The following is a 25909-nucleotide window of genomic DNA, read 5'->3' on the forward strand; positions in this document are numbered from 1 at the left end:
AATTGTTTGAAGTTGTGAATTCTTGATTGGGACAACGGTATATTCTGGTGCATATATATATGTGTGTATATGTACACATATGTGTATATACACACACACATTCTATAGCAGCAGCACAACAAACTAGCAAGCTAAAAAGAAATAATAAGGATGTGTGAATGTTTTTTTTAGCATATCAGTACTGGGGCCATTTCTTACATCAGTTTAGCCATTTTTCTCTTTCAGGGCACTTGGTAAACTTACGATTAATCAAGAGTGAAATACAGTAAGTCAGAATTCTTCTTTCTCAACACATCAGGGGCACCATGTTTAACAGAGCAAGCAGCTCATTTTCTGATGTAAGTGGCCACTTAATTAAATGCACCACCAATATCAAGTGTCTTAATACGAGCACTCAGAAGTTTCTTCTTTTGATTTGTCATTTAATCCTCCGCTGTATTTTCACCAGCAATAAGTAAAAAATACACAACTGGGTGAAAAGACTGTTTGACAGAAAACTTCTATCATTTACAAATAATAATAGGCCATTTTAAGTTTTGATGAACAAACACACTTGTGTGATAAGAGTTTAGGATGTCTAAAATGAGTATTTGGACATCTAAAATGAGGATTTTGCAAGTCCTGCTTGATTAAGAGAGCGGCTAAATGTCTAAAATGTAAATCAATGGGACAGACTTGTGAAAATCCTTAATAAACTGTTAGATCACAAAAGCAACTTCAGCGTTTAGCTCAGCACAGATAGGAAAATGTCTGCCTGTATTTGAGAGGCTAAGATACTGGAACACTCCTTAAAAAAAATCTATTATTTTGTGTTTTGTTTTCAGCAACGCTGTTATCAGTCTGGATAAGTGTGAGTGTTGCTGGAAACAAAAGGAGGAGGTGAGGTTTCAGTGTCTTGGTCAAGGGCAATTTGATGATGGGACATGTGACACATTTGGCTGCCGCCTGTGAAAACTGCGCAACTCTCCTGTGTGTGTGAGAGAGAGAGGTAGAAAGTGTGTGTGAGAGAGAAAGAGTGAGATTAGGGAGAAATTCCATTATTTTTTGCTTTGTTGATTGCACAAAAACGCACTCAAATAGAGTAACTTATGTTCAAATGGGTGGAAGTCTGGTGACTGAGATAACCACTGCACTGAGTTTGTTTTGTTTTCATCTTCATCAAACCAGCCAGTAATGTCCCAGGGATGAGGGTACTGAGCTCCTGCAACAAGGAACAGTAAATACATATGCTTCCTTCTTCAGGTGCTATTTTATGCATCTCCAAAGCAGTTCTGATTCTTGGATCAAACGTACTGTGGCTCTAAATCTTTCAATACATAATACTTAATTAATTTTTTTTTATTCTACTTTTGTTTAATGCTCCTTAGAAGAACTGGTTATCTGTAACTTAGTGGTCAACTCGGTAATCCAGGCAGATCAAGGCCGGGACGTGTCCACCCTAACGTCTAAAAACCATGACGTTTTCCACCCCAAGGTTTTGTTTATGTCCTCTCCTTATTCATCCTGCTCAGCGGTCTGAACAGCATACGTCACTTTCCTGTCATGGGGTGAAAAAAAGCGCTGTAGTGCTGAGCCAGTCAATAAGAAAAGAGTCTTAGTGTTGGTGTAACTCAGGTTTTTACTGTGGAAAAAAAAATATGTGGCACTACCATAAAACATGCTTTTAGACTGGAGTTTGGTTAAATTAAAACTGACCTGTTTTCTACATCTACTTCTAAGTTTTACTTTGTTTTCTCAGTTTTCTAAGTGAGTTGTGGTTTAGTTTTGACGGTTCTCCAATTAAGTGAATCAATCAATATCTGCCTGTCTTATTTCTGTGTTTAGGTGTTCAATTAATGTTCAATACGAAAAAAGGAAACAGAAAAAAGACTTGGTCAATAAAATGTCAGTAATAATAACGGAAATTTGTTTTGTGTGATCAACACTCCAAAACCTAAAGACAGTTTACTATGTCATAAAATAAGATCACTTGCCTTGTTGTGAATAATCAGCTCAACTGTGATCATCTTCAGCACTCGGCCTGCAGCCTCGCGCAACAGCACTCCCTCTCGTATGATGTTGTTTTAAGTGCAGATTACTGTGATTTGAAAAGTATGCACTGTATTACCTCCTAATAATACTGTAACTTTGACAAAATATGCAAAACCACTGGTATCGTATGTCCTTTAAAGGTAGAATATGAAAGGCTGTTTGTAAATTTACCATTTAAAGCTGGTTCCTCTCTGGCTCAATGAACAAGAGAGGAAGAGAGTGAACGAGGAGTGTGAGCACCATTAGAGAGAATACAGCAGGTTATGATTTTTTCCCACAGCGGTTAGATTTTTAAACGCCAGATTTTGTGTGAATACAGCTGAAGTGATCCTCAGTCTGCTCTGCCTGTTGTGTGTGTGTGTACATCTCTTCTCTGCAGCTCTCACAGACGGAGAGCAGAGGAAACAGACAGACAGCCATGAGACTTAGTCGCTACGTTTTTGTAGGATTTTTTGACAATCATGTATAGTATGCCTTTTTATTTCCTTCACATTTGTGATACAGACAGATAAATACATGGATAAATTGACATTTGGTCAGAGGATCAGCAGGCACACTTATGCGGCTTTTCCATTCCCATAACTACCAAATTAGAGGCCTTTAACAACTGTGTATCTCGCTGTGTCTGCCGTTACAAGCTACACAGTAACACTTTAAAGTGCAGCTGTCATTTTTATGTGCCCTTATAGAGCAGGGCATGAATATGGCCTTTATGTGCAACACCACGAGCGCTCATCATTGGTCATTGCAGGGGTGGGGTTTGAGCTGGTGGCAATGCTGGCGGTGGTGGAGGAGGGAGACAAGCTAATGAGGATGTTAGCTGGTCCTTTAGCCATGAGCTGTCTGTTAATCAGACGGGAGGGGCCCTGCGTAAAGATGTCAGTTCACGCTTGATACACATCTGATGATTATTGCCATTGCTGCCTGGCTTTCGTATTCGCCGTTGCTGCCCAATTGGCGCACTGTGCCGATGAGAAGTATAATAACCACCTTGAGAGGTGCTTAGAAGCTGTAACAATGAGGCTGAGAGAGCAGCACAATAAGAGGATGGGGAACTACCCAGAGGAATGAAGGTCTATACCCATCAAAACTAAATACACCTTCTGACCCTAGTCAGATGCAAGAGTACACACAGCAACACTCGAACGTGTATTTCATCATGAAGTCTATCTTATTGCTGTGTCTACATCTGCTCTCTCTTCGTGCACCAGTTCCTTCCTCTGCATGTCACCCTTTTTTCTGATTTTCCTTATCCTCACCATAATTGACCTGCGCTGTCCAGTCAGTCTGTCTCTTTTCTCCCGTTCCTCTCCTATTCGCCTTCTCCCCGGCTCTGGATCCCAGCCGAACGCGACAGGATTTCTATAAGAAGAAACAAGACATGGAGATTTTCAAAAGGGAGCTCAACTGTCTAAAACGAGCTTCCAGCGAGAGAGGAAGGACTGTAGCGTCCTATTTGCATGAGCAGACAGAAGGTTAATAACACAAGCCCTGCTGTGACAAAGGAGAAAAAGAACATAGAGTAGGTAGGAGGGATGGAAAGTGCTGATCCTCCACTTCTGACTCCCGAGAATCCATCTAAGACACAAGGGAGGAGCGTGGAAGTAATTAGAGCCCTGGATATATGATGGGTTTCATGTACAGCACCACCTCCCCTTTTTCTCTGCAGCACCTCATTTCCCAGAATGCATGTTGAGACGGGATAGAGGCAACAGCAGCAGCTGCACCAGCGGCCACCATCTGAAAATGTGAGTGTGCCTCACATCACTGATTACTATCAAGGGGTACTTGCACCCTCGGGGGTACTTCTATAGTTGCCAGGGGGTACGTGGAAAGAATGTTGAGTGAATTATGACTTGACTGAAAAAAATAATCCATATATTAGTGTATGGGAGGAAAACTAAAATTGCAATTTGATAACAGATTGTGAGGTGCTGATCTTTCATATATCTAGAATAATTGAGCTACTGGGGACAATTTAATAGGTTGACTGTAGAGAACATACCTCCCACCAACCTGAGCCAGTTGGAACACACACCACCACATTTTGCAATCAAGAGTGTGTGCAAAAGCTTGATAGCATGCAGAAAAGTCAGCTAAAAAAAAAGCTAGATGGTTGAAATAGGAAGCTAAAAGTAATGGATAAATAGTTGACATTGATGGTTAAACATAATCAGTAAACAGTTAGCCAAAGGTAGTGGCTAATTGGTTTAAATGGTTGGCATAAATGGCTCAAAGTAATATCTAAGTTGTTGAAATACTGGCTAAAACTGTTGAGACAGTTGGATAAAAATCATATATGTGAATGGTTGAAGCAGTTTGCTAAAAGTATGAACTACATGGTTGACTCATCCAGCTTCTATGACATCTGGTAGTACAGACTTGACCAAAGCAAATTAAAGATAGAAAATGCAGTTGTGTAAAAAAAAATAATAGTATTATTTTTACACAAGTATGCGTTAAATAACATCCAATTTAAGCCACTCATAACAACATGTTTGAATGTAACAGGTGGTGTGGATGAGGGGGTACTTGAGCTCATCTGACAGGGATGTGAAGTAGACCTACGTCAGTCATGAAAAGGCTGAGAACCACTGTTTTACATGATGCATTGGAAAATAAGGATAAAAGCTGTTCATGGTGGCTGGAAAAGAGGCTGAGTGTGACAGGGAGACAGTTATGTGTGGGTGGCGGCATAAAATGTCTCTCCTATCTATCTGTTTCACTATTTGTTTAAGTGAGGATGGCGAATTACTTCCTGACAATGAAGCATCTCTGAGTCGAACAAACGCGCCGGCAGTCAAGTACAGTTAAAAGAGGGGGGAAAACAAGCCAAAATGTGTTATCAATCTGACAAATCTGTTTGTGCAAAGCAAACAGGGAAGTTTAGAGAGCTTCTTTTAGCTATCCTCTCTTTTTTCCTGCATCATGGCTGAAGAACGCAGTTCAGGAGTCACCAGAGGGAATTGATTATCAACAGGCGGGGGCTGGATCCTCTCCTGCTTCTGGCATTCTCTATTTCGGGACCATCAGGTGTTTTTTAGACTTCTTGTCGCTATTCCGAGGCTCTCTTGCTTCCTCTCCGCTGCATCCTCGGATCATACCAGCCCAGATATGAGTGCACTGGGAATACGGCATGAATACATTTTTTAAGTCTAATTCAAAGTTACAAAGTTACAAAGCACTGCCTTTTTTTTTTTATGTCTGACAACAATGGGTTGCAACTAAATCCGCATTGCGATAGTTTGGCTATGACAGTATTACAACTGCATGATGGAAACAAACAAGAGAGGGGAGAGAAAGCTTTGACAATTAAACACACACTCGCACACGCAGGCAGGTGCATGGGCAACAAACACATGCAAAGACACACAAACAGCCTATAAATAGCGGAGATCCATGGCAACCTGAGATTTGTTGTTTGTCGTCACATGCTGCTGAGAGCGAGAGAAGAGCGGAGACTTAAATAACACTGGGAGATTGGTTTGTGTGAGAGGCAAAGTCAAAACAAATTACGCCTTTTCTATCACTTTGGGCCCACCGGTAAAGCATCTGAAATAGCTTTGTGCCTGGGGACATTTTACCACTGAAAGAATACGGCAGCAATATCCTCCGAGGACCTTAAAAAACAAAGGGATGAGGGGGAAGAGGAGAGGATGGGGAATGAGAGGGTTTAGTTTTACTGTGGATCACAGGTGGCGCCTTGACCACCTAACTAACTCTTTTCACTTTATTTTTTCCCCATCCCTCCGCCTCCCTCCGCCTGTCTCTTCCCATCTCACCACAGAGCACTGCTGTCACACCGAAGGACTCCTCGATTGAAAAACATGCATCCTCTTCTTTTCTTTACACTCTTAGAAATATAGGTGCTAACTAGAACCGTTCTTTGCACTTTAAACCTTCTGTGAAAGATTTCACCCAGAACCCCAAAGAGGGGATCAACAGAGAACCCTTCTATGGTGTAATGGTTCCACTTAGAGCCATCTCTCAGGATTCACGGACCTTCAAGGATCTCAATTTCTCTTTCATAAAGGGTTCTCTGGATGAACGGGGTGCTTAATGGAACCCTTTGTCTTACAAAGAACACCTGACAAACCCTTTCTTTCAAAAATGGTTCCTTCAGAAGCAAATGGTTCTGGATTCGAACCTCAGCCCTTCAAGAACCCTCGTGGAACAAGGTGCAAAATGACAGTTTAGTTTTATCTTGAACCCACCCAGGGGGTTCTATAGAGAACCCTTTTCTGTTATGGTACAGTGACCCGACAAACCCACGGTGGAAGAGTTCTTTAAGGATCCCAGCAATCCATGAAGAATTCTCTCTTTCAAAAATGGTTCTTGGATTGAAAATTGTTCTTAACAGACCCCCCGTCTTACAAAGAAGATGAACCTTTTCTTTAAAAAAAAAAAAAAAAGGGGGTTCTTCATAAGCTAATGGTTCTGGGTAGAACTCAGCCCTTCAAGAGGAACCCTTTTGAAACCCTTGTTTCTAAGAGTGTGTATGTTTTTGAAAGGTGGGCAGTGGCTCTAAAGAGGTGGACAATGTTCAGATATAATGAATATGGAATTCATACTCCTGAGAGGCAGCCCTGAAGGTTTTTATCCAATTTCTATCAACTCCAGCTTGTTGATTTAACTTGTTTTTCAGAGAAACAAGTCAGAAAAGAAATTTCTGCCTTTCTCCATTTAAACTAACCTTCAGCAGACCTTTTACTTTCCTCTCTCCTTCTAATGCAAATAAGCAGTAGAAAACCACAGGCTTTGCACTTTCCCTGTTTTCCTTTTGCAACATGAGCGCTGCAGCAACATGAGATATATATCAGGCTTTAATTGATTTTTGTTTTGCAAGATAAAGTAATTCGGTGCAATTGTTTCAGTTTGGCGGCGTATTTGCACTCGCTCCCATATGCTGTTCATTAATTTGCAGCTAGTGGGTGATTTATCAACCTATTACACTTGGGCTTGTGCCCTCCACACACACATTCACACACACTCTCTCTCTCTCTCACACACACACACACCCGCCCGCAGTTTGTTCCCCCCTGGTATCTTGAGGAGGCATACATGTGGCACCGCTTTGGTGGCTGGTGCTGTAATGGCTGTGCTAAAGGGCTGGGAGCGAGCCAGGCCCTGTCCGGATGCAGATGGATGGACCCATGGGCTGCACACACACACAAACACAAACACAAACACACACACACAGGCTGTTTGCCCTGGCCCACCCTAGACCAGGCTCAACTGGACTGGCCCGGCCTACTTGGGAGGCACAGCAAGGCTAAGTGGGGCAGCCAGGGCTAAGTCAAAATGCTGATACCACAAGTAGAGCCTGACCGAAAAAAACTCAATATCAATATATCAGCCTTTATTCTGATTAGTATTTCATGTTAGTTTATTGGTATTTTCTTGAATTCTGCTTTTATTTTGCTGTTAGGAATCACTATGTTTTGAAAGGTGCTATAAAAATAAAATACAGATCTATAAAATCCAAAGTTATATCAACTTTAAGTGGTATTTTTAAAAATTCTACATTTAATTTCTACCAACTGATATATTGTTCTGATATAACGGTCTGGCTCAAACCACCATATGTAATTCTACTGTTTGTGCTCAGAAGCACACCAAGAATGCATTTTTTTATACCAAAAATGATGGCAAATAAACAAAATATCACAGCCTAGAACATGATCGCAAACTTTTCCTAGGTCAATTTACTAGTCGTCTTCTTATTAATTTATTTTTTTATTGTGCATACTTTTTTAACCACTGCTTCTCATCTCCCACTGGAAGGGATAATTTGCTAAAATACACTCTACAATAATAAATAAAATATAACTTTTAGTCTGCTATATCATCATTATATTATAGCATGTGCTATATTCTTAAGATTTCATTTTCATGTGGGGTAGTGGGTGTTGAATTCAAACACCTCTGATTATTACTGCACTTAGAACAGTAACTTTTTGCTCTGCCATCTGAATGAGATGCACAACACGATGTCTGACACCTCCTTTGTGTGGAAAGACTTGAAAATATTAAACAATGAAGATGTAAATTGTGCGCTGCACTGGAGGGATAAAATCTGCTGGACTGAGTTTTGCTGCAACATTTAGAATCTCAGTTAAAATCCCAGGTGCAGCTCAAAGCTTCAAGATCACTGGATTTATACTTTAGCCAAAACCCACTGGGGTGAAATACTACAATATGTGATGGATTTACCGTCAGCAGTTGGCTGTGGCAAAAAATGCCCCTCACTGAAGAAAGACGCCAAAATCTCCCGAAGAATCCATCTGAAGCCTCAGACCAAGTAACTGAGTGCTTTTTGGAGTTTTGCTTTTTAACTCACTCACTCACTGAGTGATTTTTAACTTTATGAAGCCTACAATGTTGAACACCGCAGTGCGCGCTGTGCGAGCCTCTGAATGTGAACGAAATGTGGAATCTGGAATCTGTTTCAGCTCAATATCATGACTTTGAAAACATCAAGTGACTTGATTTAACAATTTTTTTTAGATTAAAATATGAAGAATTGTAAAATATCACTTCCATGAGGCTGTTCAGTCAGACAGCGACAGATCACAGGCTGAACTTGTTGATTAATGTTCAAATGATGTTCTTCTGCCACCAGATAAAACAGTAAAGTGGTCAGGTTTGGAACCGACATATATCGGGATACCGCATCTCTTGTGTCTTTTTTTGAAAATATTCATCCCTACGCTCCCAAAAAGGCTAAGTATGAGCACCGTCGAACTACGAAGAACGAACTGAACAACTTAGCAAAAAATAACTGCAGAAAATAACAGTAAAACAGTGCTGAACAAACAAAAGAAGGATCAGCACCTTGGAAAGTGCCACGGCATCAGGGCATTGAGAGAGCGCAGTGGTACCAAAGGCTTACACCTGGGGCAAAAAGCTCTCAACCCTTACGGTGTACTTCCCACACGCAGGTCTTCAAAAAAATATCTTTTTGTTGATCCTTTCTTCATCGTCGCTTCCTTTGTCTATTTCCGTTTCTCTTTCTGTCTGTCTGCGTTTATGTCCATCCTGCTGTCTGTGTCACTTTGTCCGTCTGTCTCCGTCTGTCTTTTCTGCCTGCAGTCTGTATGACCACTGTGGCGGTTGGAGGTATAAATGCTCAGAAATCTTGTATGGTCTAAATAAATAACGTTTAAATTGAGAAGATTGGGCTTATTTTTTTGCAAATGAAATTTTTGTTATTACAGAGACACTAAACTACCGACGTACCGGCAGGTACAATATTGGTTACAATATAAAATAAGGGTACCCAACCCCAGCCAGGACTAAATCAAAATGCAGATGCCATTAGATTAAAACCACTAGTAATTACTTGATTTTACGCCACAAAAAATGTGCACCTATGTCTGTGTTGCATTAATTAATAAGCCAAGAGTGGGCATTGATGAATGCATGAATAAGCATTTCAGGAAGCAATCTCAAGAATTTAAAGAGCCTTAAATCTCTGGCTTCTTGAAGAATGCAAAACAAAAATCAATATGGTATAAACAGAGCAGAAAATATTAAGGCCTCCTGATCTTTCCATGAAATAAACAAGACTAATAAGATCCACGTAAAAGCTTTTTTTTTACTCTTCATGCATAAGTATGAAGCAGAGGAGAGACTCATTTTTTAAACACAAGACACAACTGAGACATAATTTGTTGAAAGTGGATGATGCAGCTCAATAACAGGACTGGGGTGATGCAGCTCAATAACTGTGTCTTAATATCACGTAGTCTGCGTAGTATTTCTAAATATATTTCATCATCACCGATGACATGCGTGGTGTTACATTGTGCTAACTACTGTGCTAAATCCCATGCTGTTGTTTGTGAGAAGCACTGATAAGAGAGGAAAATAACACATTTCTGTTGTTATGATTGCTTTGGAGAGGCAGCTAAATGGATTGAGGCAGTTACAAAATTACAAACCAAACAATAAAACTGTCTCTGGCTGTGAGTTTCACACATTTTTCACATTTCACAATGTGACATACAGTGGATTTTCGAGAGCGTACGACACAGCAGACGCGTGTTGAGCTGGATGCTGCCAACGGTTTGCAACAGTTTTGTTAAAAATCAACAAACTGAAAAGTGAATATCATATGAAGGTAATGGCAGACAGTCTCTTAACTATTGATTTTTGTTTAGAGGCCTGAAGTCTGAGGTCTTTTGCGTTGAGTGATCTTTCCACAGCTGCTCCGCTGCTTTACCTCGCATCATATAACTACGTCACAACAAAACAGTCTTCAGCCACCAGAAGCAAATTTCTGTCAAACAGAGCATTTCTAAAGAAGAGAGAAAATGCTCCACTGAGAGGTTTTGTGGGTGGTGTGAACTGCTTGGATTATTTACATGAATTTAAGCAAAGAAATAAACAGCTTTGGCACTAGCACCTACATATGTGTTTTTTAAACATTTAATGGAAACAGTTTCCCAACTTCCAACACTTTTTTTTCTGTCTCTCCTTCTTTCTAATTATTTATAAGTGTTATTGTGTCACTTAAAGAGGTTTAAGCTGTGCTTTGCCTCTTCTTAAATAAACCTCTTCACCAAAGCAGATCATTTATTCAGCACAAGCTGTCTTTACTTTGTTCCACACTCTTTAATGACTGAACAAATAGCTGCGTGAACGTTCAGTCCACCACGAGAGCACAAGTGTCCTTGTGGTGGACTGTGTGCTGCAGAGTTCTGGTATCTTTGAAGAAAGAGCATACGAGGTTTGTACCTTTGGTCATGTGGCTGTTTTTCATGTTTTGGCTCGTTTAGTTCCAATTTACGCTACAGTAAGAAAGGACATGATAGACCAGGGGCTCCAATGACCAGGGCATAATCTGACACCGATCCATTATTTGTAAGAACAGACAAAATTCGATACCTACAGAATAAATCTCATCATTCCCTGATTCACGAAGCACACAGCTTTAACCAAGACCTAATAACGTTGGTGACTGGCTGTCTGTCGTTGGGTGGAGAGCATTTCTGATGGCAAATATGGTGCTGCTTACAGATCGGCAGGTTGCAGTAGAGAAATGCACAAGTTGAATCAGTGGATTGTCATCAGAGCTAGCTGCTCTTTAGCACAGAGGACATAAGAGGCCTTGTCTATCACCCACACAGTCCTTCCCATAGATATAAAACATATCTATATTCTATATTCATGGTCATTCCCTCCTTCTTCGTCTCCTTTGGATTAGGCAGACTACTGTTTATTGTTAATGTTTCTTTTGACAGTTATTCATATTTCTCCACTCCGATACTGAGTTTCTTCATTTTAGTGTGCAGAGTAAAAACAGTTTTTCCAGCTGTGCCCAGCTCTTTGAACAACTTCCTCCTCTGAAGTGAGAAATTGTACCATAATGTGTGGTGTAATTTTACTTTTGTTAAATGGATTTCTTTTTATAAATTATCAAAAAAAAAAAAAAAAAAAGAGACTGGGCCCAGGAACCAGGTTGAAGTCGAGAAAAAAATTTGAAATTTGGTTCTCACCAGCACTCTCAGTTGCAACATGCAGTGCTTTGAGGTACATCTCCTCATGTTGGTGAGCTTTGGTAAATCAAGTAGAAATCACAGGCTGTGATCATGACTCTCTTATCCCACCTGAAAACCACCACGTAAAACCACACAAAACACCATAAATTCATGAGCAAACAGACCTCTAAACCAAGAGTTGCTTTTATTCCTTCTTGTGCAAAGTACTTCCAATCAGCCTTAATTAATTTTATGCAAGTATTTCTACTTAATGAGCTATAACATGCAAAACCACTACCTTTTCTCCCACTTAAGGAATCAATATTTCCACTAAAGACTTTTCATTAGCAAACTTTCACAGCGGCCTTGCTCCACTTTTTAAAGGGATGCAGTGATGGATACTGTCAGTGAAGCCCATCTTATGCACAGATTCCCCTCACTGGATAATACTTCCTGTTTCTCGTGGGCATAAGTGACAAGAGCCTCACTTTCAGTTGCTACTGCATTATACAGAGCAGGGTTAAGCCTCCAGGCACACACACAAACACACACACTCAGGACCAGTATGCAGATGAAATCATAGCCGACATTAATAGGTAAACACACCAAAGTAAATAAACTCCATTAAAAAGCTGACATGTTTAATTTAGCTGAGCTTTTTGCCTTATCGGCTCAGCTGTGTTTTTTGTTTAGAGAGTCGGTGAAGGGATGCGAGGAGAGCGCGCTGCAGGTAATTATACTCCATACACTTGTAATCTGGGGGTCAGCCCGAGTCCCTCCCCTTTGTTCTACAATCAATAGCCTCAGAGGAGGAGGAGGAGGAGGTAGTGAGAGCGAGGAGGAAGAGAAGCGAAGGGAAGAGATGGAGCGAGAAAGTTGGTGGGTCCTTATATTCAGCATTAATCATTTAACAGCATGAGTGCGGGCAGGTGGGAGAGTAAAAACACCGTGGAACACAAACACTTAAGTAGTCAGGTGCAACAGGGAAATATCTGGTGGCATTAAAGAGCCCCTACTGGAAAACAGGGACTATAACCTGCAGACGGATTGGTCGGAAGAGGAGGAGGGCTGGAGAGAGAGAGACAAATAATCACTTTAACTTAATCCAGCGATCTGCGGGGAAAGAAGTAGCAGCGACTTTATTGTTGCCATCCAGCAAGATAACTTAGTGAGTTTATTTGACAGGAGAATGGCGTCAGATCCAGTGATAAAAACAAGAAGCAGAGCAGGAAAGAAAGTACATCACTACTCCTCCTCTTACCAGTTAGGCAGACCATCTTTTATTTTTTTAACGATCTCCTACCTGAGTGCTGCAATCCCCTGCATCTGCAGCTGCACCCAGAACAGCAACCACTGAGCAGAGTCACATGGACTTTTCCCCTTGCCAGAATAGTGGCCTCACTGTAGAATCTTGTATACAATATATACAGTGTAACTGTATCAGTCCTCCAGGATCTTGTGTATTTTTGTGATTATCAAGGCTCAAAATGACTGAATTTGCCACAGCTTTTCTTTCAAAATACATTAAAATTTTGAACCACCAACAGTTCTTGCTGGGACTATTTCAGAAGATCAGCAGCAGCGATCACACGCAGTTTCTTGCAGAAATGCAAATATTCTAATCATGGCAATGTTTTAGGGTCTATTAGGATCTCAAGAATGTCCAGTTTTGGGAAAATCTGTGGGCCTGAGCTGTTTGCTGGACAAAATTGCTTCCCTGAATTGAGTCCCTGCAGGAACCTTCTGGGGCTTCTTACCTTGCTATGATGGCACTGTCACCAAGCTCCATAAACCAAATGGTACATTTTGGGGCTGCAACTAATTTCCATTATTGATTTTTTGCCAATTATTTTTTTGACTGATTGATTAAATAGTGTGTAAAATGGTACAAAATGTCCATCACAATTTTCTTGAGTCTGAGGTGAAACTGTTGCAGACCACAGTGTAAATATATTCAGTTTACCATCATGTAAGGCAAAGAAAACCAGACACACTTTGTAGTTGTGCGAAGCTTGGAACTATAAAAGATTTTTTCCAAAACAGTTCTTTTCAATCAATTAATGGATTCATTGTTTCGGCTCTAGCTGTTTGATTAGAATAGAAATAGTTCACTTTAAAAATTGTGAAGCTTTGTCGGAGATTTGCATCGCCTGAGGGTAACCATGGCCTGCGTAGAAAAAATCTCTCAAAACAAGGTCCTTTTCACTGTGGCTGAAGCACCATGTTCACTTGACCTTGGCTCATAAAAGCGATTATTATATTTTTTTCATGTGAAAATATGCGGTGCAAACTAAGAGTTCTTCTACCTGACCCTAATCAAACAGGTCACGACAAAGTACTGGGTTGGATTCAGGCCTTTTTGTTCGTGAAGCTTCAGCATAGGGTTAAGTTTTGGTTATTTTCAAATATAATTTATTAAGAAATTTCTGTCTGCATCCATGCATGTTAATGGGACTAAAAGAGATTAAATGCAGGTAAACAATATAGTTTGGTTTGGTGTGAGTCTCAGTTTAAGGCCTGTGCAGAATGCTACTATTGTGATCAGTAAAACCTGACCTTTGTGGAAAAATTACAGGTTAGAGGTACAACAATTAGATAAACTGATTAGTCAATCAAAAGAAAATTAATTGTTATCTATTTTGCTGACTGACAGATCTTTTCAGTCATTTTCAAGCAAAAATCTCACACATTTGCTGGTTCCAGCTTCTTAAATGTGAAAATTTGCTGCTGTTCATTTATGATTGTAGATGAAGAGTCTCTGGCTTTTGGACTGTTGGTTGGACAAAAGAAGCAATTTAAAAATATTTTTCACTTTTTTTTGACATTTTAAAGACATTATAGAATGATTAAAGCATGAATTGTGCTGCAACTAAAGATTGCTTTCCTTGTAAATTAATATGACTATCATTTTCTTGATTAATCAGTTAATCTTGTCACAGTTTGGTCAATTGAAAAAAAATAGGCCCAAACATGTGGAGGACACATGTAATGATTATTTTCATTGCCAATTAATCTGTCAATCATCTTCACAACTAATCAGTTGGTTATTTGGTCCATAAAATGTCAGAAAATGGTGAAAAATGATGATCAGTGTTTCCCAAAGCTCAAAATGACGTCCACAAATGGTCTCGTTTTGTCACAATCCAAAGATATTCAGTTTACTGTCAGAGAGAAGTACAGAAACCAGAAAATGAACTGGTATTTTTATTTTTTAAAAATGGCTTAACTGATTATCAAAATATTTTGCGATTAATTTAATATTTGATTAATCACTGCAGGTCTAGTTGCAACCTATTGCAGGAATTTGAGACAAAAATCCAGATTGACTGAATTTGCAGTAAGTTATGTATTTTCCATCTTGCAGAGGACTCCTCAAGGAACTAATATATAGTCACGCAAAGTAAATTATTCATGAAACACTTGTAATACACCAGGTGATAAAGAGCCAACAGGATGCAAACACAGATTAAAACTGGCCCATCACACTGGGTTTGTTTGTGCACGTCCACACACATATGAATGGATAAAGGACACCACTTCAGCGGTGCCTCCGCGTGGAATCAAGATAGAACGCCATTGTTTCCTCCTGGGCTGAAATAGGAATCTGTCTTGGTCTGCATTCTCCTCCTCAGCCTCAGAAACAGACCGAGATAAGAAGGGACGCTCCCGCAGTAATGTCAGTCTTCAGCCAAATGGATAAACCTGGATGGCAGGCTTTTCACCGGCGATAAGGATGTTACTGCCACAGATCTGCGGGAGACAAGAGCCAGCTTTCTGAAAGCCGGCGAGAATGGGGCGCCACTCATATGCCCACAGCTTCAAAACGAGAAGCATGGTGAACTGATGCTACAGTTTTCAAAGATCTGAATGGTATCGCAGTGACGACAAGCTAGGGGTATCTTTATTCCGGCTGTCTGTGGGATTGATGGTGGCTCGGTATAAAATGCAGCCTCTTTATGTAGACGCTGACAGCTAATGTCACTGTGGAGACTGTTCAGATGCCTCAGACTCCAGCCCAGTTTTATTTCAGGCACCGTGCTGCCGTTTATGGACGTGATTAGGCCTTGATGTATACGGGGTGGGAAAAGTTTTGCCTGTTATGCAACCAGGAGTTGCCACGCCACCTCACCCCAGACAGAGTGGGGTGTGGCGTTTCTGACAAGCCCGCCACAAATCATTGTTTTGTTTTGTTTTCATCTCATCAGTGCTTTGAAGCGTGAGGCGCCAGCGGGGGAAATGCGATTATTCAGCTAAATTCTGCGAGGGAAATTACAGCTCTGTGGCAGCAGGTGCATCTAGACTCTTAGAAATGAGGGTTCCAAAAGGGCTCATCCTGAGGTTCTGCCCAGGACCATCTGCTTCTGAAGAATCCTTTTTTGAAGTAAAGCTTTGTCAAGGCTTCTTTGGATTAAAATGGTTCTTCATGGAACCCATAGTCTTACAAAGAACCTCCTTTGAAAGAAAGAGTTCTTCAAGAATTGTTGTTTTTTGTACCATAACATCAAAAGGTTCACAGGAGAACTTCCTGGGCAGGTTCTAGACAAAACGCTATCTTTGTAGCATAACATGAAAAGGTTTGGGGTAGAACCACATCGGTGATTTCTAGATACAACCTTTGAAATATGAAAGGGTTCTCTTTAGAACCCCATGAGTAGGTTCTGGGTGAAATGTAAAAATGTTCTCCACTAGATAAAAGGTTCTTGGAAAAGGTTCCTGTTAGAACCTGTTAAGAGTTGTCTTAATAGAACCCTCGGGATTTAAATTTATTTTCTGTAGAACACTCTGGGAGGTTCCTGTTAGCACCCTTAGAGGATGGAATGATTCTGGATAGAACCCAGAGAGGGTTCTGTTTGGAAATATCACACAATAGAGGGGTTCTCTCATACAGGGTTCTGGGTAAAACCTTTCACAGATGTCAAACCTTTGTGTTGGGCTTTCTGAAAACATTCCAAGTGGAACCTTTATAAAACATTCTTTTGGGACAATCTGAAGAACCCTTTATAGTTCTAGTTAGCACTTCAATTTTTAAGAGTGTACGATCACCCCCCACCCTCCCCTCCTCATCCTCAGGCATAAACAGGCGCTCACACACACACACACACGGACACATATGCCACAACACACACCTGTACATAAACTACATACGCATGCATCACAACAAGCTTGCACAGTCGCACCTGCTCTTTTTCTGTCTGTGTTTCACGTGCACAAATCCTCCCCTACATCCTCGGAAAAAACACAGGCAGCACAATCACCCGGCGACACAGATCCGCACATGATCTCGCCACAATGCAGCAGGCAGGCAGGCAGGAGCTGCTCCAGAAGAGGTAATTCTGTTTCTGTTTGTTCAACAGAGAAAAGGGAGGGGAAGATGGGAGTAAAAGGGGGGAGGGAAGTGTAAATCTAACATAGGGGCCCTGTGGCAGAGCCCCTAGGATCAAATCCAATTCTGGCAAGATACACATTAAGCCCCGTCAATCACAACTGTGTCCTTGGAATGCGGCAGAATGGTGATGAGAGCGGCGGGGGAGTCTCTTTTCCACGAGAGCCGGGATGAAGCCACTTAGACACACATCTGTGCAGCCGCAAACTCCCATCACCCCGAGGGGTCCCCATATTTAAATCCGCCCAGACACGCGTGCAACTGTAGGATATGATCCACAAGTCTACAGCTCAACTCGAGTATTTTTACACTCAATGTGTTACGAGCTTCAGGCCAACATAAATGAAGCAAGTATGAATAACTTTTACAGAAACTGAAGGGCAGGACAGGATTCTTACTTTCAGATGATTATAGACAAACGAAAATACTGCTAAATATTATATTCCATTTCTTACACGCTGGACCTTCAACGCAGCTCCCTCTGGAGCCACAAATGACTTTATACACCTTATTTCAAATATACAGGAGTACGTCCCGAGATCTGAAGAGAGACTTTGATGGTGGAGCTCCCTTTTAAGTGTGCCAAAACATGGAGGTGAATGTGTGGGGAAAAAAAACACGCATCCAAACAAACACATTTATACAGGAGACCAAAAGTGAGCCAAAATGCACATCCTGAATCTAATTTCACTCTGAGCAAAGAGGAAAATCACACGCTGTCTGGCTCACAGCGTGAGTTCATCCAGGCTACAGTGGAAGCGACAGTTAGCCTATTTACTTTTATTCTGGACTTTTGCTAATTATCTTAACTACACAAGTAATTATCTTTCACATCAAAGGGCCTCGCTCTGAGCCCTGCTGGTCCCCCCCAACCAACCAAGCACCCAACACACACACACACACACACACACACACACACACCCACACAACAACATCCTCACATTTCCGGAGCCAGCTGAATCATGACATTAACAGATAATTAGACGATCGCGTGGCGGCATCTGATGGGGGCGCATGTGACGAACGCACGCCGATGAGCTGAGTTACTTGAAGAGAATGCAGAGAGATATCACACAGATTTAACAAGAGCTGTTACATATCAGGTGTTAGGCCTGTACAGTTTGTCATGGATTAAACAGTAAATAAATGACACCTCAAGGGACCATTGATGAAATATCATTTTTGGGTTCAGCCGTGCTGAGCAGTTCTTTCTTCTCATCCATTAGTGTTTTGCTCTTTCTGACCACTCTCTTCAACAGCCCATGCAGGGTGTTCTTGGTTTGTTTGCTGGCCAAAAGCCACATCTTCATGGCAGAACCCCATGACTGTGAAAATACAGCAAGTAGGAGTACAAATAAAAAAGACTAAAAAAAGGCTCTGGTTGAAGTAGAAGTACTGATTCAACTTCTTAACTCAGGTAAAAGTGAAAAAGTACAGGCTCTGAAATGTACTCCAAGTATAAAAATTAAAAGTTACCCACTGAAGGACATTTCTACTGGCTGTTTCTTTACAAAGCTTCATGAAACATCTAACGTCATCTAATCTCTGTCTGCTTTGTCTTGTTGCGTCTTTAACATTGTTTTCGTCTTATGTCTGTCATTTACATCTTGTTACGTCTTTTAAGCCATTTTTGTCTTGTTGTGTCTTTCATCTTGTTACGTGTTTAATGCTGTTCTCGTCTTGTTGCGGATTTTATACATTTTCATAATGCTACATCTTTTACGCATTTTAGCCTTGTTTCATGCTCTTATTTCATTTTCTTTTGTTGCCAATTCATTGTTCTTGTATTGTTTCATGTTTTACAAAGTTTTCATCTTGTCACTTCTTTGTTGTCGTCATCTTATTGCATGTTACATTTTCTTTTTGTTACGTTTTACGACATCTTCTTCATCAGTTTTGATGTTGGGAAGAAGGCGTGCAGTGATAAAAATAAAAAGTCGTCGGAAAAATAAATACTCAAGTACAGATACCTGAATACTCTATTTAAGTACAGTAACTAGGTATTTGTACTGTGTTACTTCCCACCTCTGCAGCACATACAGTATTTGTGTACATATGCTTTAATTCCCTTCATCTAATTCATTCACCAGCGCCTCTGGGCTCCTGTTTTCTGCAAAGAGACAATAATCAGGTCATCTGGCATCAGGCGTGAATCCTTCATTAACAATCTAACGATAATCTCGGCAGAAACATGTGACTGTAGGAGAAAATTTACATGAACTGCATTTAAATTCCTTTGAAGTTGTTTGTTTTGCTCACCTTGGAAACACACTATTTCTACTTCTCCTCTGTGGTAAGAAGTAAACGCACCCCATAAATATGTATCTACCTAGGGCCCGTGCTATTCTGGCCCAGTGTTTTGAACATAGCCACTGGAGATTGGGCCTATCAGGGACCCACCGAGAGATAGAGAGAGCGAGAGGAAGACGGGGAGGAAGGAAAGAGGAAGGGGGTAAAGAGGAGGAGGAGGGAGTTAGGAGGCAGCAGCGAAGGAGGGGAATATTTTTGTGTGTGTTCAAAAATGAAAAGTGGACGGTTTGCGTGATGTTTAATGCAGGAGGATCAGGGCAGGGTTCAGAGTGTGTTTCCTTTAGGAGTCACCTCACACACCTCCAAACTTCCTGTCACAAATAAGATGAGTCTCAGCTGCATTTTGAATAGCTTCTGTTCTTGTAGGGAACTATTTTTTTTGTCTTAAATTCAAGGTGAAAACACGTTTAACCTCTTCAACCCCACTGATTCACAAGTAGATCCCTCAAATAAACTCAGAACATTATTTTATATTCTAGTTGAGATGCCAAAGTCTCCAAAGACACAAAACTCTGTCAGGCTGAATTTGGAGGCACCAGCCAGAAAAAAAAACTCTTGGGTTTGAATATATTAGATTTAGAGAACATATAGCTTCAATAAAGAGCTGGAAGAAGCCAATATTAAAAAAAATATATATATCTGTCAGAAAAACATAATAAATTTATTTCTCAACCTTTAAGCGACTTGAGGGGAAATGTAAGGGGAAAAATAGATTTTAACTAACAAATATTTTCATTATTTATTAATCTTTCAGTTCTTTTGGATTGCTCAGTCTGTAAAATGTTGAAAAATTGTGTAAAAAATACCCAGGGCAGCTTCCCAAACTCCCAGGCGATGTCTTAAAATCTCTCGTCTTATCCGACCACAAGTCCCAAACCCAAATATATTCGGTTTACAATGATAAATGTGAAAGAATGGCAGCAAATTCTTCCATTTGAGAAGCTGAAAATAGACAACGTGTAGCATTTTGAACAATTTTTCCATCTCTGCCTTTGAGTTTGCTGTCAGGAACCCAACAGTGACTCAGGTATGAAACAAAAGCAGCCTCGTTACTTGAATTAATCTGGTGAGAAAAGTCAACTAGAATTACTGCCTTGTGATTGTACACCTCTGTGTGTAATGAGGACTTGGAAGGAATTCAAAGGTTATTATATTATATGTATATTATTCTATATATTATTATTAAAGTTATTTAGTGTATTTTGGGGGAAATGTCAACACTGTACTGACATGTCTGATTCAAGTGAATACTTTCCAGTTACAAATACACTGTCTTCACTCAGAAACTAGTACACAGGACAGAGTACTGAGGACTGATAGAGAGCTGAACATTATGATGTTGCAGTGCGGTTGACCTTTGACCTTTCGGATATGACATGTCGTCACTTCATCATTTTATCCCGCTAGACGTTTGTGTAATTTTAGCGTATGAAATTTTGAGTTTGGGCAAGAAACACGTTTTACGTTTACCTTTGACCTGCAAATTGAAGTCAGTTCATGAGTGAGACATTTGAAACTTGAGAATGTGTCACATTTTTAAATTATTTTTCCATCTCTGCTTTGGGTTTGTTGTCAGAACACCAACAATGACTCGGGCACAAAACAAAAGCAGCTTCATGACTTCAATTAATCTGCCGAGAAAAGCCAAAAATGCAGAGAAAGTCTCAGAAAAAATACTTTTTCCCTACCCTTCTTATTGACAAAATCTTGGAAGCAGAGGAATACATGTATTAGATTTAAACAACATACTGTGGAGCTTCAATAAGGAGCTGGAACAAGGTGATATTCAATACATAATTCATACAGGAAAAAAGATTTTTCAAACTTTCAAACCTACTTGAGGTGAAATATGAGGAGAAAACAACATTTGAACTAACAAATATTTTCACCATTGATCCATCTTTATGCTCTTTGAGATTATTTAGTTTATAAAATGTGAAAAAAATACCCATGAAAACTAAAGAGTAGCAGCAAATTCCCACTTGAGAAGCTGAAACTTAACACTACGTAAAGTGAAATATTAGGGAAAAACTAGATTTATATTGCAAATATTTTCTTTGCTGATTAATCTTCTGGTTCTTTCAGATTGTTTAGTCTACAAAATGTGACAAAGTACCCTTACAAACTAAAGAAAAGAAGCAAATTCCCATCTGAGAAGCTGAAACTAGCGAAGTGTAACATGGCTCAGGTACAAAACAAAAACACCCTTGTGGTTCATATTAATCTGGTGAGAAAAGTCAAAAATGCCAAGATAGCCTCTCTTTTTTTTCCATCCTTCTTATCACCAAAATCTTGGAGGCGGAGGAAAAGTTCTCAGGAATTAGTTGCCAGGTCCGTCATGAGTGTGCAACCCCGGCAAATATTGCTGTCACCTCTCGACGTGGGTGCCAAAGAAACTGCCAGTAGCACATATTCATATTCGATATATAGAGACGAAATAAAATGATTTTTCCAACCTTAAATCTACCTGTGGTGAAATATGAGGGGAAAACAAGACTTGAACAAACAACTACTTTCATTATTGATTCATCTTTTTGTTCTTTCACATTGTTTAGTCTATAAAATGTTGAAAAATGGTGATAAATACAAAAGAAATTCCAAACTGAGAAGCCATGTGTAGCATTGTTTAACTATTTCTCCATTTCTGCTTTGATTTTGTTGTCAGAAAATCAGCAACGGCTCAGGTACAAAATAAAAACAGCATCGTGATTCAAATTAATCTTGTGAGATAAGTCAAAAATGCCAAAAAAATCTCAGAAAAAGAACACTTCTTTCCACCTTTTCTTTTGCCAAAGTCTTGGAGGTGGAGGAAAATATATTATGTCAGAGCATGTTATGTCAGAGACAAAATAAAACTATTTTTGCAACCTTACAGCTATGTGAGGTGAAACAAGGGGAAAACTACATTTAAATTGCAAATATTTTCATTATTGATTCATCTTTCGTTCTTTCAGATCGTTTAGTCTACAAAATGTGAGAAAATACCCATAAAAACTAAAGAAAAGCAGCAAATTCCCATTTGAGAAGCTGAAACTAGTATAGCATGGCTCAGGTACAAAACAAAACTCATATTAATCTGATAAGAAAAGTCAGAAATGCCAAGAAATTCTCAGAGAAAGAGCACTTTTTTCACCCTTCTTATCGCCAAAACCTTGGGGGCGGAGGGAAAGTTATCAGGAATTAGTTGCCAGGTCTGTCACAAGTGTGCAACCCAGGCAATTCTTGCTGTCACCTCCCGACGTGGGTGCCAAAGAACTGCTGGTGGCACAAGTTCATAATAATCAGATGCATGAATATGGAGCATGCGCGCGCACATTAAAGCTATGAGCCGTTCCATGCGCCTGCCTGCCTGTGAATACATGCAGGAGGGGAGCGCATCTGAGTGGGAACGTGACATTTCCTCCCTGAACCCTGGTGACACCTTCTGTGGAGAGGTGGGGGTTGTTGGATTATACATCCCCTGACACACACACACACACACACACACACACACACAGAGATGCGCTCACCTGTTAACTGGTGAGCTCTGCAGGCTTCCAGAACTTCAGAGCCCTCCACCTGGATGTTATTGCAGCCCGCGGCACCCTGCTCCACCACTCTAATGAGCCCGCCTCAACTCAGTCAAAGTCATCTGATGACACTGATGTGCGGAGATTGATATTCACGCTTGACTCGCCGTCCTCTCCACTTGACTGCTGTGTTTACCTCCCCACACAATTAGTATCTGGAGAAGACAGACAGACAGACAATGAGAGGAGAGGAGAGAGGGGGATGGAGTCTGCTGTGCGCGACTACATTAGCTCCAATTGTTTATAAAGATGGGAGATGTCTTTCAAACGGTGGCTTGAAGGTGGCTTTCTATATCACAGGGCCCATTACGAGCTCATTTAATCCCCATAATGCTGCTTTACCTCTCTGAATGTCAGTCGCTTGAAATAACAGACGCTGGATTGGCTTAAGTAAAAATGCATATTTCAACAGTTTTTCATCCAAATTTGCATCTAAGACGTGCCTCGCTCTTTTTTTTTTTTTTTTTGGCCTTTTTAAAAGATGCACTTGTGAATGAACCCCACAGAGCAAAGTCTCCACTCAGAGTGTGATGGTGCAGGTTCAAACTCCTGCCCACACACACACACACACACACACACACACACACACACACACACACACACACACACACACACACACACACACACACACACACACACACACACACAGCCAGCGCTGTTTACATTTCTACCCTTCCATCTCTGTTAGCTGACTTTCATCTGAATATTAGCATACAAACAAATGAAACACTTAAGAGGAGAATTGTCTGCCAACTCTCGGTGGGGGAAAAGAAAGAAAATGGAGGAGGGTGTGGAAAAAAAAGACTTTTAGTCAAGGCATTTTACCCAAAACTGTGTGACAGCCTCACACAAATTGTATTATAAACAAATTCAACAGATTTTGCGTCCTCAATATGATCTGAATCAGACAAAAAAAAAAGTCTTAAAGGAGGATTACATAACACCCTAGCGTTCAAAAATGAGTACTGCAGTCCCAAAAGAGAGTTTAAGCCACACTAAAAATAGAAAAGTTGGAAAAACTCAAAATTTCAAGGCAACTTTCTTCAGTAGATTTTCAGACCAACTCAAACTTTAACATTTTTAAACTACTAAACTTTTATTAAGATAATTTACTCTTCCTCTTTAGATAAAGTTGAATCTTTGAGTTTCAGAACTTTGGAGTTTGAGTTCAGTGCCAGACTCAATTAACATTTTCCTGAATTTAACTGTTGTAAACATCTAATCCTTTTAAAAGACTAGTTATGATTTTCTACAATTCATAAACAGATACTTGCTCATTTATAAACATTCAGCATTAATTTTAACTATAATAAACGTGAAACAGGCAAGCAAAAACCTTTATTCTGGTTCAGAATCGAAATTTCTGTCAAAACTACTTTCAAAACTATATTAGTGGCAGAGACTTAGTATGTTTGGTTGTTGGTATATTTCTCTCAGTTACTCAGTTTGTACTTGACTAAAGAAATCTTGATAAATTAAACTTATATCTGTCTGTCTGCTAATTACCCACACAATTAAAAGATGACTTACATATAGCATATTGCTCAAAACATAGAACTGAATGGAAGAAGTCAGGCATTGCAACTGAGCCCAACTCTGGGGAGTTTAAAAAGCTTATTTTTTTTCCCACTCCAGTGTGTAAACTATCCTTATGCTACTTTATTTACCTCACAATGGCTTGTATTGAAGCAAGCAATACAAATTTGTATTTGGATGATTTATCTTTTTACCAAACAACAATTTGTTAATGTTCAAAAATAATGTTGTGTGGTCCAATTTGCAATGTTACAACTGTCCCCAAGCTAAGCCACCATGACAGACCACCATATGCTAGCTAGACACCCTGACCTCAACAAATGCTAACCATGTCACTCTGCAGTCAATAACACAATGATTAAAAGCAAGTAATTTTAAATTCATTCATACAAAACGCCAGGAGAGTATGACAAAAATAGAGCTCATGAAAAAAATTACTTTAATTTCTCCAAAAACTGTTTTTCCCTAATAAATGCTGTGTGTTGAATGTGTCTTCTTTTCCAGGTGGGGAGAGGGTCTAACTGAGCATGTGCAGTGTGTCATCACTCAAACATGTTTCTGATTGGAGAAGACTTGTTGCAACTGCCCCTGTTGCAACTGTCCCCAGTCTCCCCTATAGGCTACTTGTATACAAGGCAACATAAATCAGCACTAATCCACACAAAGACTTGCACTGACTCACATGAATGTAATTATTTTAATGTTAATTAGAAAAACACTTTTATATTACTTTTTTAGAGCTGCTTGAAATATGAAGTGATAAAAACTCATTAAAAAGATATTGAAAGAAAATGAACCCACTAGGTCATTTTGACCCACTTTTTCTGAGGGTTAATTATTTACTTTTGCACCTGCACTGTACTGCATCCAACTCCATGTCTCATGTAAAACACAGTTTCATGTAGTATTTTTTTAAACTATTTTTCCATCTTCTCTGAGTTTGTTGTCAGAAAACCAACAAGGGCTCAGATACACAATAAAGCAGCCTTGTGACTTGAATTAATCGAGTAAGAGAAGTCAGAAATGCCAAGAAAATCTCAGAAAACACTTTCTTTTCTTCTTATCATCAAAATCTTTGAAGCAGAGGGAAATATATGTTACATTTAAACAACATATTGTGTGGGTTCACTAAAGAGCTGGAACAAGATAGAGACGAAATAAAATTAATTTCTACTACCTTAAAGATGCTTGAGGTGAAATGAGGGTAGGGTTTAGTCTTTGAAGCGTAAACAAAAGTGAAAAAAAAATACCCATAAATAATAAAGAAAAGCAGCCAAGTCCAATTTGAGAAAATGAAACTAGAAAATGTGTAGCATTTTTTTTAAATATTTTTCCATTTTTGCTTTGGGTTTGTTGTCAAAAAAAAAAAACACAATAGCTCAGGAACAAAATAAAAGCAGCCTTGTGACTTGAAGTAATTTGGTGAAAAAAATGAAAATGCCATGAAGATTTAAAAGCATTTTTATCCCATTCTTACTGCCAAAAATCTTAAAGGCAGAAGACAATATATAAATAAAGCAGGCTGAATATATTACATTTGAACATTATACACTGTAAAAACAAAAAAGTGAGAAAAGTCATAATTTCAAGGCAACTGG

At 39.8% G+C, this 25909-nt stretch overlaps 1 long non-coding RNA gene across 1 annotated transcript in view; it reads right to left on the reverse strand.

Annotated features, from left to right (window-relative positions):
- Positions 1-22913, reverse strand: part of LOC146306681 (uncharacterized) — a 137595-nt gene extending 114682 nt beyond the window's left edge. The window contains exons 1-2 of the long non-coding RNA XR_014768953.1: positions 22716-22913; positions 3291-3393 (exon numbers count right to left, since the gene is read on the reverse strand). This is a non-coding gene — a long non-coding RNA (uncharacterized LOC146306681). The remainder of the gene's footprint in view (positions 1-3290; positions 3394-22715) is intronic.
- Positions 22914-25909: the final 2996 nt, after the last annotated feature.

The sequence above is a fragment of the Lutjanus erythropterus genome, chromosome 22 (genome assembly GCF_056507025.1).
Source record: "Lutjanus erythropterus isolate fLutEry1 chromosome 22, fLutEry1.hap2, whole genome shotgun sequence".
NCBI lineage: Eukaryota > Metazoa > Chordata > Actinopteri > Lutjaniformes > Lutjanidae > Lutjanus > Lutjanus erythropterus.